This window comes from Schistocerca cancellata, chromosome 3 (genome assembly GCF_023864275.1).
Source record: "Schistocerca cancellata isolate TAMUIC-IGC-003103 chromosome 3, iqSchCanc2.1, whole genome shotgun sequence".
Taxonomy (NCBI): domain Eukaryota; kingdom Metazoa; phylum Arthropoda; class Insecta; order Orthoptera; family Acrididae; genus Schistocerca; species Schistocerca cancellata.
The window spans coordinates 178,096,820-178,117,462 of NC_064628.1; positions in this window are offsets into that span (position 1 = coordinate 178,096,820).

Genomic DNA, 20,643 nt, shown 5'->3' on the forward strand with positions numbered 1-20,643 from the left:
CTATAACATGGTGGGGAAATCTACTCGAAATATTTTCCAAATTATCCTTGAGGTGCTCCGCCACAACAGCTGCTGAGCCAGGGGGCATATACAGACATCCAATTACCATGTCTGAGCATACTTTAACCATGACCTTCACCAATTATTTCACATTTCGGATCTCCGTCAATTTCCTTCGATACTATTGCACTACTTATCGCTATAAGCACGCCTCCCCCTTCACTGTCCAGCCTGTCTCTGCAGTATACATTCGAATCTGTGTTTAGAATTTCACTACTGTTTACATCTGGTTTCAGCCAACTTTCTGCCCTAGTACTATGTGGGCCTTGTGACCGTTTATTAATGAGAGCAGTTCTGGGACCTTTCTATAGACGCCCCTGCAGTTTACTATTAGCAGATTAATATTGTTATTCCCTGTTGCATTTTGCCTACTCCTACCTTGCCGCGTCTCAGGAGGCGTCTTGTCGGGCCCAGGGAGGGGATTCTCTAACCTAAAAAACCCCCATGTGCACTCCACACGTACTCCGCTACCCTTGTAGCCGCTTCCGGCGTGTAATGCACGCCTGACCTATTCAGTGGGACCCTACATTTCTCCACTCGATAGCGGAGGTCGAGAAATTTGCACCCCAGATGATTTGAAAAAATGGTATATTAAGAATAATTGCTATTTAAATGACTGAACAGTGCTGAAATTATCTTATGACAGAGACGTAATTGCAACAAAGAGACCTGGGCTCTTAGGACATGTCAACAGGGAATATAGTATGTGACCATGACGAAGTTTTAGTAACAGTGATCTGTAAAATATAAAGTGTCACAAGCACAAATTTTCTGTGGGCGATGAATTTGTCTGTAATTATGTATACGCTGAAAAAAGCAGCACAACTGTTCAGTAGCATATCGATAAGATTGGCCACATGCTTTACGTGTTTCGAATTTAAAACTGTGATATTAACAAATCGCAAAAATATTGTCTCCTATGCGTACCCAATAGATTAATTTGAGTTGGAATCATCAACTCATACAAATGCGGATCTGTAAAATTTCGCGGAAATATTAAATGAAGTTACCACATCAGAAGTATCGCAGACAAAGTAGGTTGCAAGATACGGGGAAAAATTCAGTCAGTCTGCTAAGTAGGCTGCTCATTAAATGTTGATGTGACAGAAACTATAATAAAGTATGAGGGACCCGTTACAAATAGGACTAGCGGGAAAAGGACAGTACGAATCTGGATCTACATATTGAGCTCGATTAGCTGTTGAACTGTGCATTGGGCAGTACACTTCAATCCATTCCGATTTTCAAAATTTTCCATTTGCGCGCCATTTCTATCAGCATAAGACAAGATCGGTATACAGATGAGTCGACAAGCACTCTGCGAATCTGTTAGATGACGGTTAGTTTTGCTTAAGAAAATATGAAGACACCAGAGAGCAGGTAAGACAATGCATTTCTTAATGAGGGTAAGCCTTAAAAAATAAAGATACGTTCATTGTATTGCGCCGACCTGCAAAAAGCTTTCGACAGTTTAAATTTGTACAAGATATTCGAAATTCTGAAGAAAGTGGGAGTAAACTGTAGGGAAAGACGGGGTTACCATGAGACTGGTAGACCAAAAAGGAAGTGTTCGGATGTAAGACAGGTATGCAAACTTTCATTCGTACTATTCCATCCAAACAGTGAACAAGTAATGACGGAAGTTAAAGAAAGGTTCTTGAGTGGGATAAAAATACATCATGAAAGTAGATCAATGATACGTTAACAGGACTAGGTATTAGGAAACTGATGAAGTTAAAAAATTCTGTTGCCCTGGAAGCAAGCAACACAGAAAAAGCGCACTAGAAAAGAAAAAAAATGAATATTCGTCGGCAAGAGAAGTCTACTTGTATGACACTTTTGCTTTAATTTGTTGAAGATATTTATATGATTTACGTTTGGTACACAGCATTGTGTGGTAGGTAACATGGACTCTGCGGAAACCAGAAGAGAAGAGTGTAAAAAAAAGAAGTGGACTGTTAAGGTAAGAAACAATGAAGTTCTCTGCAGAATCGGCGAGGAAAGCAATACAGGGAAAACGCCGACAAGAAGAATTGACAGGATGATAGATTACGTGTTAAGACATCAGGGAATAACTTCCGTGGTACTAAAGGGAGCTATGGAGAGTTAAAACCGTAGAAGAAGACAGAGGCTGGAATACATTTAGCAAATAACTGACGACGTAGGTTGCAAGTGCTACTCTGAGATGGAGAGATTAGCACAGCCAGTCAGAAGACTATTGACTCAAAAATAAATAAGTAAATAAACAAAAATAAAAAAGCTTCATCCAGAAAGCTTGCCTAAACAATAAGCTCCGATAAATCTTTTTCAAAACCAATTTGAAACGACAGGCAGTCGTGTATTTTGCAAAAACAAGTAAACTCTTTTCAATTAGTAAAATACAAAATTTAACTGGCGGAGCCTTAAAGACTGTCAGTGAGGACCGTCACACTCAGAACTCAATGCATCAGAGCATACGATTCTTAATATGCATGGGTGTAATGTGATAATTTGAAGGGAAAAAGAAGATCGAGGTGCATTGGCAGGTACAAAATAAAATCTTAACAACCAAATCTTAAGTACTAAACAGTTGTAGTAATAATTACTAAGTAGCATAAGTGTTGTTCGTTAACAGACAATGTCAGTCCAAATACTTCATTAATGAAACAAATAACTATACTTGACAACCGTGAAAGCATCTTCAGCTCTAATTATATTTGCCTACTATCGTGAAGTCATTTCCAGTAATTCAATGTCACTTACAAATTTCAATATGGAACAACATACTTCGTCCCTGAAGTCCAGCTTACAGTAACACTAACCAATCGGAAATGAAAAAAATGCACTAACCAAAAAACTTCAACATTTAAGGCAGGTTCAGGATAACAGAAACAATGGCTTGCGGCCAAGTAAACATGTTTTACCATAGGCAAAGGTCGTTTACTATTTACACGAAGATTTGTTAAGTAATTATTTTAAGCGGTCTAAAGCATACCTCCAAACACGCTTTCATGTGCAGGCTATCAGGCTCATAAACACATTGAGCCTTACGGCGCAATTGCATATTGATAATGCCAGGTATATGGTGTCAAGTTCGTAAGACATTCACGGCAAAATCCCTGGAACATGCAGATTGTCTCAAACGACACAACCAAACTTACACTGACATCCAACTCTACACGGTATTACCCAGATCTACTTAAGAGGAATTAGCAGGAAACCGATGTAATGCATCATATGCGAAATTAATTATAAATATAGTAGCTCTCTGGCTGGTAGCATATATAATTGAAATACATAACGTCAAAATAGAGCAAACACTTAACCTTTTGTAATACAGGCCAGCAAATTACAGCAGTAGTCGATCAAATATATGACCCGCCAGGGTAACTGGGAGCGCTAACGTGCTTCCTCCTGGACTCCGGTAGGAGCGCCGGCCCCGGATCGAATCCGCCTGGCGTATTGACGACGAGGGCCGATGTGCCAGCCACCCTGGATGTGGATTTTAGGTGGTTTTCCACATCCCGTTAAATGAATACCGGGCTCGTCCCCATGTTACGCCTCAGTTACATGGCTCGCAGACATCTGAACAAATGCGCACTATTGCATGGATTACACTCGAAGGAGACAGTTGGGGTACACTGATTCCGTCTCGGAGATACAGGGTGGCGGCAGGAAGGGCATCCGGCCATCCCTTAAACATTAACATGCCAAATCCGATTAACGATGTCTGACACTGCGTAACTGTGGGGCAAGGCTGAAGTGATAGAATAGTCGATCAAATATATATAAAGAATGTACTAAGACCGCTAAACCACCTTCGCCCCCGGTAAAACGAGTGTGCATGGCCATCAGTTGTTGAATTTAATCTCCTGCATGTTAGGAGTATGTTGAGTAGTGAAATTTTGCTCTGTTTGCGTTGGTCAGTGTTGCCGTAAGCTGGTATTTTGGGGCCTTGTTACTTAATGATATTTTTACATAAAATCTAATTACCTGATAGGCATATATAGTTGTCTGCAGTTGCTAAGTGGTGTTGTTTGTTTCACCAACAGTTCTTAGCCTGAAATCGTCTGTCAACGAATAATCCTGTATGTGAATTAACATTAGTATGTCAATAATTTTGATAAGAAAAGGAAGGAGATTTATTTTAAATCTGCCAGTGTACATCGAACTTTGCTTTTTCTTTGAGTTTAATTTTCTTAACTTCTACTCGTTTCTATACGTCTATTAAATTGTGTATTTTGCTAAATGTAAAAGTGTTTAGTTGTCTCTGACAATTAACTACACCCTACCGCTCTCCAACCAGATTCCTTCCGCTTCAAACTGATTTTTTAAGACCTTCACCAAATCCTATTGTTTAGGCAAGCTCCATGGACGAAGTCATACATCGAGAGTAATGCATAACATTGCAACAAAGCAATCTCATGAGCAACGCCGTATTCGGCAAAATCATACAAAACATGGAGAAGATTCTGGACGTTACATCTGCAGCATGATGGGAGGATAGATTTTGGACTGCTGCATTAGCTGCTAAACCTTAGTTTGAAAGATGAGGCATACTTAACGAAAATTTTGTCACCAATGAATTTCGCCGACTAAATGTCGTCTTTCACAAACCAGTTGGAATTTCGAAAACACTCCTTTTAGATCTCAATTACTGATATGTATTATGCTACATGAACACTAATAGCCTGACGTACCACGTCACTATTACCAATACTATGAGGATATCAGGAGCAATGTGCATACAAGATTCGATATTTCAGTATGTCCACCAAGCAAAAAATATAATTTTTCTCTGGTGATTAATACTTACTATGTTAAGACGAACGGAATGGTAAGTCTGTCATAGAATTTTTGAGCTTTCGCGCACAAATTTATGCCCTTAAAACTCAAAATATTTGTAGCAAAAAATGTAAAACAATCGTCTGCAAAAAGGCTCACCCTTAACGATTGCAAGCAGTGGATCGTGCATTTGAATGTGAAAAGAACTCATCAGTTTGTCATTCACTCGAAGCAGCATTTTGTTTCGAATATTAAATTTGTTATACTCTCTTTATCTATGCATTATAACAAACTATACGTACTTCCCGATTAGGTAAATACAATGGCTTCAGGAGATTACCGCACCATAAATGAAGATTGTGAGTAATTAATTGGTTTTATTGGAAGAAAGAGATACTTGAGAAGATAATATTGCATACCTTGTGAAATAGCTCAGTGTTTCATTGTGATAATGTAAATACTTAAAAATGTATAATTAAAGTAAATAATTGAAAAAATGATGACTGTGTACAAAATATACACCTGATTGGCTTTTATTGTAAAAGAGTTAGTACTAAAAGAGGTAACGTCAATGTTATGAAAATGTAAATATTATAGACAAATGAGAAATATTGTATGAAACAACACTTTGCGTTCTGCAGAAAGCTCCTTCTCTCTCTCTCTCCCTCCCCCCCCCCCCTCTCTCTCTCTCTCTCTCTCTCTCTCTCTCTCTCTCTCTCTCTCTCTGCAATATCCATTGCCTTGAAGCACACGTGGAGTTACACTGCGTATTATGCTTATGTGTTCTGTATACATGTCTGCGATGTAATGACGAAGATAGCGAGAGATTCCGGTATTTGTACTTTTACGTGAAACTTTATGTGAGATGACATTGAATAACGCGACACAGGTGCAAAAATACGTATGTGATTTGACAATTAATAACGAAGTTAAGTGACGAGACAGTAAAGAGGCTAATTTCGTTGGAAATTTGATGCAATTCCTGGGAAAATAGAGAATAATTGATTACATACCACATGTATTTTTAATGACTGTAGTATATACTATGTATGAAACTCAGAGGAGTTTGTGTGTGTGTGTGAGTGTGTGTCTGTGTGAGTGTGAGTGTGTGGAGGAGAGAAAGTGAGAGAGAGAATGAGTGCTTCGCATGAGAGGGATCAGAGGCGTGCGCAGTATTTTTCACGAATGAAATACGAAGGAAAAAGCTTACTTTGATTGAGAATGAGATTTGAGAAGTATAGTAATCGAAGTAAGACATACAGAGAGATTAATGTTGCAGAGAACATAGACTTTCACATAAGAAGACGACACTATTTTATTTTTACGCATATAGGGCATAACTTTGTCCTGGAAGTAATCATTAATATTGCGCCAGTGCTATTCACGTATACACAACTATCTTTGACTTTCACAGAAAAATACTGTATTTTTATTAAGCATCATAATCATATTACTCCAGATGTATGTAAATACCATTCGGAAGTAATGAATATCTTTCATGGGAAATAATGAATATCTCTGACTTTCAAACGGTAGTTAGCTAACCTTTTCACTGTATATGGCACGCTTTAAACTACGCCCTGACGTTCTCAGAGATAATGTAATTGAAGACAAGTTTTCAAATACGTTCTGACTGATTGGACGTGAGGAATAGGCAACGTGGGTGGAAATAACAATCAGTTTCCGTTACGTTGGATTTTTATTACTGGTGGAAAATAAAGGACGGGGATTATGAAGCACACAGTGCGTCTGTACGGAAATAATGTAAGTTCATACCATTCTTCCGATACGCTCTGACTGGTAGGAAAGGGGCAAGAGTTTGTCGGAAATAGTGCAATTTGACATCAGTTTTGGACTACAAACTGTGCCGTTAGAGATAGGGAGGAGAGAGGGCATGAGGTACACAGGATAACTGGTTTGTTTCGATCATCTTGGATGTTTAGCACTGCGCTATGACTGACCGGAGAGACAGAGGAGGGCATGGTTTTCAATTTTCCAAACAGTTTTCTAACTTTACACTGATTGGTTGAAAAAAAACCACACAGCTGTGCTGTGTCCACCATATCTTGCATTTTTAATACAGTGTTATGATTTGCTGGAGACAAGGAGAAGTAGGGCCGTCACTTGATGTGTCCGACGAAATAAGGTAATTTGAAACCATTCCCTACACTACGATCTCATTGGTAGGAGCTACAGCGGAGGGGACGTGGGGCTTAAAGCACACAACCTGCCTCTTTCCACTGTCCTGCGTTTTTAATAAATGCTGTGATAGGTCGGATATAAGGAGTTTTGTGCTGTGATTGGTTGAATAAATGGGATGGGAGGGTTTATCAATATTTTCCACTCATGCAATTGGACTATTTATGTCACATTTGATTTTTTTTAAGTATTGAGTTGTGATTGGTTGGAGATGCAGGGATGTGGAGGGTGAAGGATGTGGTCTAGCTTCACGATGATAAAGATGACGACGTCAGTGATAAGGATCATGGCTTCACTGCTAAGGGAGATGACGTCACTGACCCAGCACTTGCAAGTAGGCAACCCCAATGCAAACGTCAAAGTGGATCAAAATCGCCATAGCATTACTATTCACAGTCTGCGCTACAAGTTGAGACTTTTCAAGTCTGCCTAATAATAATTTCGTGTGGCTCAATGGCCGAGTGTGTGTCTGTTTATTGGACGCCACATCAGTAGTTTGCGCGCTCCTAATGACATGAATTCGACAAAGTAGAGTATTTAGAAAAACTGGAATGTACTACGTCAAATAACAACAGCTATAAACAGCTTGGTCACGGCGCCTTGTGCAATTATGTAAGTTTCGACTGAGTAAGTTCTGTCCCAGTGCTTGAGTGTAATACTAAAAAGCCATTACGAATATTAGTAGCATACGTCGATGCCTTTCAGCCAGACGATGTGGCCGAGCGGTTCTAGGCGCTACATTCAGAAACCGCGCGACCGCTACTGTCGCAGGTTCGAATCCTGCCTCAGGCATGGATGTGTGTGATGTCCTAAGGTTAGTTAGGTTTAAGCAGTTCTAAGTTCTCGGGGACTGATGACCTTAGAAGTTAAGTCCCATAGTGTTCAGAGCCATTTGATCCATTTGAATATCATTAAAGGAAAACCAGTTGAAAGATTTTGGGACTTCATAACACCAGAAAAGCATTATGCCCAGTTTTTGGTAACGTCCATCATCGAACAGATAAATAATCATTTGCGGAATTTTGATGCCTTTCAAGGCTAAGGGAAAATGCAATGCATTTGTGAAGAACGATCTATAAAAGACGTTAGTACGACAAATGCTGCTTTCCTGCGTTTGAAGACCTTATCAAGTTGTCATTGGAGTAGATGTCGAACGAATCCGGAGACGAGCGTCTAGGACATAACATATGAAGGTGTGACAGAGATACTCGTGGAAGTTGTGTGTTCGATGTATCCCAGCCTGTCTTCCCCTAAAGCTTTTGTCCTCTACAGCTTCCTCTAGTTTCATGTGGGTTATGCTATGATGTCTTAACACTTGTCTTGTCATGACGTCCCTTCCTTTTGTTGGTATTTTTCAAATGTTCCCTTCTCTGTCAATTTTCCTTAGGACCTCTTCATTCCTTGCTAAGTCAGCCCACCTGTTTTTAACATTCTTGTAGTGTCACATCTCAAACTCTTCGAATCTCTTCTGTTCCAGTTTTTAATAGCATATGATTCACTACCATACAATGCTACGCTCCAAACGTAAATTCTAAGAAATTTCTTCTTCACATAGGGGCGTTTATTTGGTACCAACCGCTTTCCCTTGGCCAGGAATAGCTACTATGTCCTTCTTATAGAGTCCCACATGGTTAATTTTGCTGCCTAGGAAGCAGAATTCCTTTACTTCGTTTGCTATATGATCAGCAATTGTGACGACAAGTTTCTGGCAGTTCTTGTTCCGCCAATTTTCCTAACTTCTGTCTTTTTTCCCCTAAATGCTCAATCCATATTCTATGATCATTAGACCGGTCAGTCCATTCAATAGACCCCATAATTCTTCTTCACTTTCACTGACGATAGCAAGATCATTAGCGAATCTTAATTCTAATGTTCTTTCACACTGCATTTTAATCCCAGTCTTGATCCTTATTTTTATACCGTCATAGCCGATGTATAGATTGATTAGTATGAGTGGAAGACTGTATCCCTGTCTTACACGTTTTTAATCTGATCAGTCACTTCTTGATCTTCCACTCTTATTTATCCCTCTTGATTCTTATAGATCATGCAAATTATACGTCTTTGCCACAGCTTATTCCAGTTTTTCTCAGAATTTCGGACACCTTGCTCCAGTTTACATTGTCGAACTTTTTGCAGGTCGACATATCTAATGAACCTGTCTTGATTTTTCTTTAGTGTTGCTTCCAATATCAAGTGCAATATCAGAACTGCTTGCCCTGTGCCCTTATCTTCCGTAGAGTAGCTACATCATATCAGTTGATACAGTGATATACTTCGTTATTTGAAAAAAGTTCCAACGTGCCCTGCTGACACTGGGAAGAGAATATTTTTTGAGCGAACATTTCTTCCTGATTAAAATTTGTGCTGATCGTTCTGAGTCATTACTAATCATAAATGTTATATGATAAGATGTATGTAGTAAAATTATGCTGAACAAGAAGTGATCAAATTTTTCTGATTTTTTTTTTTTTTTTTTGAGATGTGTTTTATTCATGAGTTCAATGGGCAAAAGCTTGAAGGTGCAGTTGTCACATTTGACGAAACTATTTGATATAACGTAGCAATTAATACAAAGGAATTATTGACAAAATTGTTTTATGCTGCACGAACAATTTAAAAACATTAATCGTAACACCGCAATTAACGAAGAGATGGTACTACTCACGTTGTTACATTCAAGATACAGATGACTAAATAGTGAATAATTACTTTCTATCCAAAATACTTCAAATAAAATTTTTGGGCTTTCGCAAGTTTTTGTATTCCTTGTTGTCTATATGATGGGTTGTCTAACTGAATAATGTGCTGAATAAATAATTAGCTTGTAGTTTATAATTACTGCACGGAACTGGGGACCTAGAAATGACGGAGAGGCTTCGTTCCCGCCGTAGACCTCAGTGGTTCACAACCCCCCAACAGGCTACAACAGTCCACACACCGCAGCGCGCCGCCCCCACACCGAACCCAGGGATATTTATTTCGGCCCCAGTGAACCCCCCCTCTCCCACCGAGAACGTCTCACACCACACGAGTGTAACCCCAGATATTTGCGTGGTAGAGTAATTATGGTGTTCGCGTACGTGGAGAAAGTGTTTGCGCAGCAATCGCCGACATAGTGTAACTGAGGCGGAATAAGGGGAACCAGTCCACATTCGCCGAGGCAGATGGAAAACCGCCTTGAGAATCACCCACAGACTGGCCGGCAGACCGGACACCGACACTAATCCGCCGGGCAGATTCGTGTCGGGGACCGGCACGACTTCTCGCACGGAATGCATGCGTTAGAGTGCACGGCTAGCCGGACGGGCTTACAATAAGTACTAAAAGAAATAACTACTTACGTGTGATCACCTGTAAGGAAATTTCAACCTGTAGACCACTTTACTCCGCAAGTCACGTTAGCGATACTTGCCTTACCCATCTCTACTTCCTTCTTTCTCCTGCTAAACACCCCCTCCCCCCTGACACATATATACACACCACACACACGCACCTTTCCAGTGCACTGTCAGTGTGAGTCTCTTCATGATGCACATCATCCCTCTTGGAAGGTCTCTCACTCAAGTTCCTTGAGCATTCAATTGTTATTCCCTCGCTGATTAAATAAATCCGTGATGAACACTGCAGCTCCTCGATCATTCTGTACTGCCCCTTTTTTTAATCCTAGTTGGTAAATTATCCAGACAGAGGAATAGTTCCCGAGACTAGGATAAACGACGTTATACACCTTTTCGTGCATACATTACGCTTGCTCTTTCAGTAAACATGAATCTGGCATTTGATTTCCCCGTTGAAGATTGTGACTAATTCCCGTCACTCCAGTGACTGACCTCTTATCGCATTGTGAACCGACAATCATTTTATTTCTAGTCATTGCTTCAGTGCCCACAGATGTGTTCGATATAACTGACAGTGCAACAATGTGTGCCGTAACGGACGCTGGCTTTGCTGTACTAGTGAACTGAGTCTTGTCTTGGTTGATTGCAAAAGGGCACTGCGAAAGTTCATGATGATGTAATATGTTCGTCTGTTGACAAGGCGATATCGATACCATACATTGAGAATATGAATAGGACATGAGGTACCTTGTCATTGCAGACAAGAGAGTTGTGATGTACTGACATCACAGATAGGTCTTATTTACATGGTTTTCAGAATATGTTGAAGTAGGCGACATTACGTCTGCCAAGGCGTGATTCCTCAGCACCTTCTGCAGTTCTTTATCATTAGTATTGCATGTAGCTGTACTTGCGGACGGAACCAGTTACGTACCTCTCCCAACAGTACACCAAAATTAGTTAATGGCACAAAAACTCAACTTCTACGGTAACGCCAAAGCCATCGTCATTTCCATTCTTCCAGAAATGCTACACTCAGAACACCCAGAAGGAGCGCACCAGGTACGGAGAGAATGTCTCTGGTCAATTCTTTAAGACGTATCTGAAGTAAAACGTGCCCAAATAAACCACTCGATAGAAGAACATACCTATCTGGTTTCGAATTCCAGTTCCATAAACAGATTATAATTATCAAGTAAAGCTGATACCGAGAATGCTCCGCTGACAACAGATGAATCACACCTCCATAATGATGGTGGTGTTTGGTTTGCGGGCCCTCAACTGCGCGGTCATCTGCGCCCGTACAAGGTCCCAATTTTTACACAGTCCAGTTTTTTTACACAGTCCAGTCTAGCCACTGTCACTAATGATGATGATGATGATGATGATGAAACGATGAGGACAACACAAACACCAGTCCCGGGGCAGAGAAATATCTGAACCCGGCCGGGAATGGAACCCATGGCTCCATGATCCAGAGGAAGCAACGTTAGCCACTAGACCACGAGCTTCGAACACATTTCCGTAATGCAGACTTTCTCTTGACACATCATTTGTTCGTCGAAAATATAAATTTTATACTGCAGGAAAGGCAACAACCCGAATTGCAGGAACACATATTACAAGTATCTTAAATACTCTAACCATTTCGACCTCGCTGAGTATTGTTCAGGAAGACACAGAAAAAATAGATAATTCAGAGCACAAAGCTTACAGTCGGTTATATTATTATATATATTCGACACTACATCGGCCAAACTACACTCTTATTGACATTACTAGACTTACAGTGCTACATGTGATCAAAAAAAAAAAATCCTGGAATTATTATACCTTTCGAATAAGAAATCACCAGTTTAGAATAAATTTAATGAGATATGCATATTTTATGGTGATATTTAATTGCAGATGGACCTGCACTGTTTCGCTACATTTTCAACACAATGTGCCTTCTCCCCGCCGCTAGTACCATAGAGTTCCAGACGGTACAACGATGGTACCTACCGTATCCCCAGTTGTGACGTACTCTGTAACGGGTGTTTTACACAACAGCGCATTAGAAAGAAATACTTTACTATGAGAATTCTTTCTAAAGTTATATTTACATTTTAATTTGGTGTCGTTGCCGTTGAAATACTTTCAGCTTTGACACGCATGCAAGAATTTTTCTAAGCAATTAGAGAATTAGAAGAAATATTCGTATCTCCTGTTCTCCATAAAACAAAAACTTTTCTGAGTCATTCTGTTAAAAGAATGCCTACCAAAAGGGCTCCTTCCACAGCGAGCAAGGTTCAAGCACTCTCTCTTGCAACAGTGACATAGGGAGTGAACAGTATCTGCAACTGTGATTCAATAAAATAATGTTAGGTGCTACTTTCCGGCAATGCGACCACCATAAATCCAAACTATAACAAACTGGTACTAAGGAAGTCAGTTATAAGCGCTAACTAGCTGTAAATAATAGACGTTTGTAAAGGATTGACATAACTGGACCATATGTGTGACATCCACCTCTTGAGTCTGAAATACGTTTGTGTATCTGTTAGCTAAAGAGCAGCTGTGATAACCTGAATCGTTATATAATACAATACGAGATGTTTTATCACTTCTATGGACATTTCCAAAAATAGTGAAATTTTACGAATCCAGATTAACTGATAAAGGTCTAGGGGAACCTACGATACTAACGGATCTGTAACAATGACAACGAGATGATATTTACCTGTCTTATCGGGACTTGAACTCACAAAACACTTTCGTTTCACCAGCTTTTTTCGTGCAAATGAGACAAAGGAGGAAGTGAGCAAGTAATGACACATTCGTAGCTATTCAGATCTAAAAACGTTCTTTCATTTACTGTCACAATTAAGAGCGCAGACTAAATTCGATGGTTAAACGCAGTAATACAACGGATAAGTGCAAAGGCTACTATAAAGACCTCTACGAAGTGGAGGAACTGTCTGTTGACTCAAAGAAGAACAAGCACTATAGAAATACTAGATGTATTCCATCAGGAATACATATTCGATCTTTTACTAGAGTCACTGTTTACAGAGCAATGGAAGACATGTGAACATATGATGCTGAAAGGATAAGTAACATCCCTTTAAAACCTTTTGAAATCATTAGGAAAAATGCTCCCCAGAGGATCTTCATGTTAGTGTGTAAAGGCTATGAAATTGAGATGAAGCACCGACATTTAATGAGGTATCGTAGACACAATCCTCAAGATAACAAGAAAGTATAAATGCGATGACTAGCGTACTCTCAACTTGAAATTTATGAATGTCTGACAACGTCAATACACAGTAGCAAGAAAAAGAAAACTGAGTATCTGTTTGGTGCCTATCAGTTTGGCCTTATCAAAGATTAAACCACCAGAGAGGCTGTTCCTGAGTTTTGCTACGTAATGGAAGCATGACTCACAAAACAACAAGATAGTCGCACAGGATTGGTCGAGTAACAAAAAGTGTTCCATAACGTGAAATGGTGTGGGATGTTGAAATTCTTAGAAATAGGGTAAATTATGGAGGAATTATATAATAGTAACCAATAGGTAGTAATTAGAATGGACGTCAAAGAAAGAAGTGTCTTCATTAAAAAGTGTGTCAGTCAGGAATGCAGACTTCTCCATTTATCAACTTGGGCATAGAAGAATCAATGACGAAAGTAAAAGAAATGCTTAGGAATGTGATTGAAATTCATGGTTATTTTTAACAATGACAATACTCTCAGAAGGTACTTCTATTCTGTGTGAGAGTGAGGACGTATTACTAGACGTGTTGAATGGAATTGAAAGTTTTCTGAGCACAGAACGCAGACTGAGAAAAACTATAAGAAGACGAAAGTAATGAGTAGCATAATAAATGAGATTATCGATGAATTTAACATAAAATGTCGAGACGCGAAGTAGAAGAAATAAAGGAATTGTATTAACTCAGATGCAAAATATCGTTTAACGGACGAAAGAAGTAGTATATAAAGAGGCAGACTAAAGTAGGCAAAGAAAGAATTAGGTGGTAAAAGAAATCTGTTAGTACCAAATATAGGTTTTCATTTTACAAATAAATTTCTAAGAATGAACTTCTGAAGTACCATGTAGCTTTATGTACTGTAGAGGCGAATTACGAATTGTGGGAAAACTGGAGATCAGAATCCAAGAGTCACAGATACAGTCTTACAGAAGGATGCTAAAATTGTGGAAAATAATGTAGTAACAAATAAGATTGTATGAGGAATATCTGAAGAGCACTGAAGATAAGATGGGACGGGTTGATAGGATAACAATAGGATAACAGAGTATCTACAGTACTTGAAAGCGCTACAGAGGGCAAGTACTATAGGAGAAAGCAAATACTGCAATACAACTAAGGTCAATGATATTGCGTGGTACTCTGGGATAGAAAGGGTGGCATAGGCGATTATATGAATGCTATTAACGCCTCTAAGAGTACATGAAATTCATGTGTTTCAGTGAGGCGATCACAGATGATCTATGGAAGAACAGCAGCGTCTGTTAACAGTCCGGGTTTGAAACAGTGCTTTTGCTAATCTCAAGCAATTCACGGTCACTTACATACTTGGCCCCCAAGTGGGTCTGAATTATTTTCAGTCCACCCTACTTTAAACACAGGTTACGTACAGAGAATCACAGTCGTCATCTAGTCCCACTCAACTGCACAATCAGTAAATATTAAGCATAATTATCATGTCTTACGAGATACTGGCAACTTTATATAATGAACTTACCAGAATAAAGTTTTGCACGTGGACAGAGAAAACAAATTCAGGAGAATGAGGTGCTTGTGCGGGTCAGAAACTGTTGGCTAATACCTAATATATTTGCGTAGTGAAATATTCTAATAGTATTAACGACTAACCCCCTAATCATTTTGATGTAATAATCCTTCTTTGAATGCGACATAGAGGAATTTCACGGCACCGCGATGCTTTCCTATTCCCGCCACACTGCAGGGACCCGTGGATCTGAGCCGAACCAGGTCACAGCTGGAGCGTGCTGATTGGCCAATAAATAATGCACGTTCTGTAACCGTTTATGATGGGCAATTGCTACGATATCCAGTAGTAACAACAGCCTCTGCTACATAACGAGATCTGCGATACAATTTCGGATAATCCAATGCAGTCTCATTATAGAGAGGGCCGGTGATGATCTTTTAAACTCTAGCAAACAGCAATACTTTGAAATGGAGAAAGTAACACGAGTACCCTAATACTATCGATGAAAATGTGCCACCTGTGTGATTAACGTAACTACTCCACTGACATCAGTACATCAATATTTATTCGTAGTAACAGCATCGTCGTACACTGTATAACGTTTCATATATCACATTTCCCTTGATAATCCCAGTACGAGATGTAGCAGATGTCACACATCAGAGCAATCATCGGGTTCTCTTATGAATGGATGGCTCTTGTCGCGAACATGATTTACGATATATAGTGACAATATGCTTAAAGTGTTATGAATAAATGCTAAAACTATTTAATTTCAAAGCTACTTATCAACATCTATATCCACGTAAAACACAGGGGTGTGCTTCTAATACACATTCTGTACCATGGGTTTCCACCGTAGCTGTGTCTCGGGTAGGGCAAACGAAAGCTTCATTGTTTTCGAACCATTTTGTCTACTGAATATTGGGTAGTGCACATTGACGGGACAGTTCTCCATCTTAGATACCCCAATTCGATATTCTATTCTTGCAAACGCTGCTTAATGAGAAATTAAATTTCAGATCTAGCAATACCCATTTTTCAGAAGTTATTATGGTATCTCACTAACAGCGGAAGCTGTTAGTTAAAACTTCTTACTTCGTCCTGATTCTCTCCTGCTATTCAGTTCGTTGGATTTCCTCTGGATGACTGAAAAAAGATGTTACATCAAGAGGTTTCTGCGCACACCTTACAATAAAGTGAACGTTCGCTTACTCCAGTATCATTTCAGCGCAAAGTCTTTGAGGTGATACACAGCAGACAAAAAAGGGCTGGTGTTTAGTTTCACTGCAGAGCACATGTATTTCCAGAATCCCATACACGGCAGGTTATACATCTTCCCGGACAGTCCCATTGACTGGGCTCTAGGGTTATGTGAATGCATTCATATTATTCTATAATATGGTTTTTAAGGGTACTGAAGTAATTCTCATCACCATTACAATTAATAGCATAATATTTATGGTGAGGAGTCCACCCGAATACGTTTTATTAGCTATACAGTTTCTTTTTCATCCATCCCTACAAAAACGAATCGCCTATTACTTGTTAATTACACGAGTAGAATGTATTGTCATGTTTTAAATTATTGGTTAATTCATTTTGCTAACACGGGGTTTTCGTCCTCAAATTCTGTTCATAGTATGAGTATCACATTAAAAAAAAACTGAAGGTGTGGGCTCTAAAGGCACGTTCCTTAGCCGTGGTTCTTGGGCAACACTGATTAAAAGTCTGCATCAGTTTAACAAAGAATCTTTACGATCTCATTTACGTTATCGACGCAAGGTAAGATCAGCGAAATCTGATTATGCCGAAGATCATCAAGCTTTTTGGGGCTGTGAAGAAATTAATTTGACAGTATATTCCTCCAGCGGGGTAACTATTGTACCCTTGAGCACTTTTCAGACAGACTGTTCTAGCCAGCTCTGTAATATGAGTTTAATATATGTTCTTATTCCACATTTAAGTGAGAGCGTCAACTTTTTTTGTGCTGCAGTCTTCTCCTGAAAGTACGAAACTTTATGCAGAAATGTAAGGTTTTTACAAATATGAGAATACGTTACAAGGTACAACATGTTTCTATGCCTAGAAACCAACGTTTTATACAAATTTGATAGCGCTGAATCAAGAAAATCTCTACCTGATATTGCATTTATTAGTCTGTCTCTTACACTATTTCTCTACTACAAACGAATAGTCGGTAAGTGAAATCAAAGTAGGTAGAAGCATAACCAGCTGAAAAGTTCTTCTGTCGGATGATAAAACAGACGAATACGTCTCCCTTTAAGATGCTCTGTTTTTCATTACCAGTTGCATCAATCTTCATTCCTCCTTTCTCTCCAAAAATTTAGGCTTACGAACTTATCCGCGCTCTTTTGACACATAGCTTTCTAAATCCTTTTCCCTAGTCTCTCTTTCTAGTGATGCCTTCACACTCAACATTTCCTTGTAGTTGCCACTGTCTGTATTCGTCTCCTCCCACTTTCTCCTTCTTCTCCCCTTGATTTACAGTATGTCTCACTGGTGCTGCCTCCTCTGTCACACGTACTTCTTTTGTCTTCCCTGGCCACTGACAGTGTCTCCACCATACCTCGGCAGCTCAAAGATTTTGGGGTGGGGTCAAACTTGTTTTCCCCTACACCCACATGGTTAAATTTTAGGTCCTAAATTGAACTCCTTTGTACCTACGTATTAAAGTTCGCCTGTCTGGGAGTGTTCAGACCCCCAAACCTGTGCGTGATCTCCATCTTCCCCCATTTTTCATTACCACTGTCTCCTCTCTCATTTGCTCCCATAGCTTCTGACTCCATCAACCACCCTATCACCTTTACTGCCACTGTCTCTAACTAACCATCCATTCCGGCTCTTACTTTGGCTCCCTCTGCTACTGCCTTCAGCAATCTTTCACTGCCACTTCCTTTCTCCAACCATCATTGTCTCCCATTCTTTCTCTCAGACTGGCACTGTCTCTTCCCTATTCGTTCATCAGTGTCTCTCTGTTACTCTCTTTCGGCATAAAAAAGCGCGAATATGTTCGAATGCCAAAATTTTTGTTGGGGAAGACGGAATGATGATTGAGGCAGCTGGTTCCTCGCTTTCCTGTTATAGTCTCTTAAAGAATAACATATTAGTTTTTTTGCGGCATGACGAGAAATTTTCGACTGGTTCCGTTCCCTTCACTCCTACAGCAACGTGTGCTGCTTATATATAATGAATTCTATAGGATAGTAAGGCTTTGACAGTTTATTTGTATACTTCGATTCATTCATATAGTTTGACGCATATGAAAGGGAAATACTCATACTGTAAGGTTAACAAAAAATGGTTAGTTTTAAATTTCTTGGATCGCAAATTATCAACAACGTCCAGCTAATTATTCGTATCTTAAAAGAATAAAAATATTTTACAAATATTCTGCGTAATTAACAAACTTTTCAGTTTCTTATCATTTTAGCAGTCATTTAAGTTCCTCCAGTTATGTTAGACCCCTCTTAGCTTATTTTTTGTCACTGCAATACCACTTGGGGCATACTTTCATTGGCGTGAAGTTCTTTTTATACGGAGACAGCACGTCATGAAGTTTAATTGTTGAAAGAAATGGCTACTACAAACATACTTTGGTGACCTCTGAACCCTTGAAATGGCCCTAGAACCCTTACCACGTACTCTCTATGGGATATCAGACCGGATATTACGTGCATATTTTGCGTGCATAAGTGCGGTAACTTTGAACCTCTGGACTTCGGTAAAGGATTATTGTATCGAAATAGTTCGAAGTTCCCAGAGAATATCGTTTTAAGAATATCTTGTAAAAATTTCAACTATCCGGCATGAACAGATATTACAGAAGTGGCGATACCCATAATTGGATCTTTTAGTACCCAAAACTCATGGTTTCTCGGGATTTTCTGATTAAAAAATGGTTCAACTAGCTCTGAGCACTAAGGGACTTAACTTCTGAGGTCATCAGTCCCGTAGAACTTAGAACTACTTAAACCTAACTAACCTAAGGACATCACACACATCCATGCCCGAGGCAGGATTCGAACCTGCGACCGTAGCGGTCTCGCGGTTCCAGACTGCAGCGCCTAGAACCGCTCGGCCACTCCGGCCGGCTCGGGATTTTCTGAGTGACTGTCCTGGGACAAATGGTGTTTTTTATAAGTCACCAAAGGTCCAGCCTAGACTACACTTAACACAAAAGAACCCACCGTTTTGCTGAATTCGTCTGGGCTGGAGGAACTGTGTAATGTTTAAATTTTGACCCTGTGCTGTAGGAAGGCTACAGTACGCCCCTTCTTCAGGGGGCAACACAAATGCTCGATACGCCAAGGTACATTCAAAACTCTTAGTCCCTTATATGTGACCAACAGAATCTCAGATATGACAGCTTGAAGAATCGCGTATTCGTATGCGTCATTTTGAGACATGTTGGTACCCTGCACTATCCAGTATGGACCTACAGTAAATCAGTTACAGATTAACTAGAAGCTATTGACAACAGACGTAAATTTCAGTTTCCCAAACAGCTAAAATTTTTAAGACGTTAAAGAAACTCAGTTCATTTTTAAGTATCACATATTCCACATTAGAAGACCTCCTTTCATTTGACGGTAGAAGTAGGTGCATGACCGACAACGTATCGTTTAACTGTTGATTTACATTAATAACTAGTTAAAAAATACAAAGAATTTTTCTCAATATAATATTATTGAACTGCAGAAATACTAATACTTTAGAAGTAGCTTAAATATATTGTACAGTATTTAAATGTGTGGAAGTAAAACCATTAGCAAATTCTAGACAAGACTTAACCTCGCCTCTCACAACAAGAAAGAGGGTGAAAAATGCCGGAAGCTGCTCACTGCTGTTTCTAGTGCGTATTCTTTCATGTGATGCCGACCACTAGACTGAACTACCAATTATGAAACATCACGTTTACCTTGGTACACTATTCTCAAGGCACAACACCCACTCCTAACTACCCCACACAAAGCACTCGCGCTGAAGCTAGATCGCTGCATTTTTTGTAGTGATGGCAGCTCGCATAGCGGCAGGTGTCAAGATTCCCCGTCATTCCAGAACCAAAGCATACCAAACAGTTACCAGTTCTTCTATTGAATCAATTTTTTAAATAATATGCGTTTTACAATACAGTATTGTCTTAGTTCCATGGCAAGCAAAATCTAGGAACGTTAGTTGTTCTGCAAATACCAGCGGTAACCCACTGTTCCTGACGGCTTTCACCTTGGTTGGTGAAGAGACCCAAATTATTCTATGCTGATTGTGGCACAGGAATGAATGCTATTTTGGATGTGTATGTAACTCGTTCTTCAATGAACCTTATGTCTACAAGGCCTGGTAATATTTACAGAAGGATTTATACTGGAGTTGAATCGCAGCTATGCGGTATTCCATCAGTGAGTTCTCTAGAAAAATGAACTTACATTACGTGATTTAGATTTACTTCTACTCTTAATAGGTCTGGAGCTTCTCCGACTCACTTTGCCCCTAAACTTATACACCGTACGGATCTCGA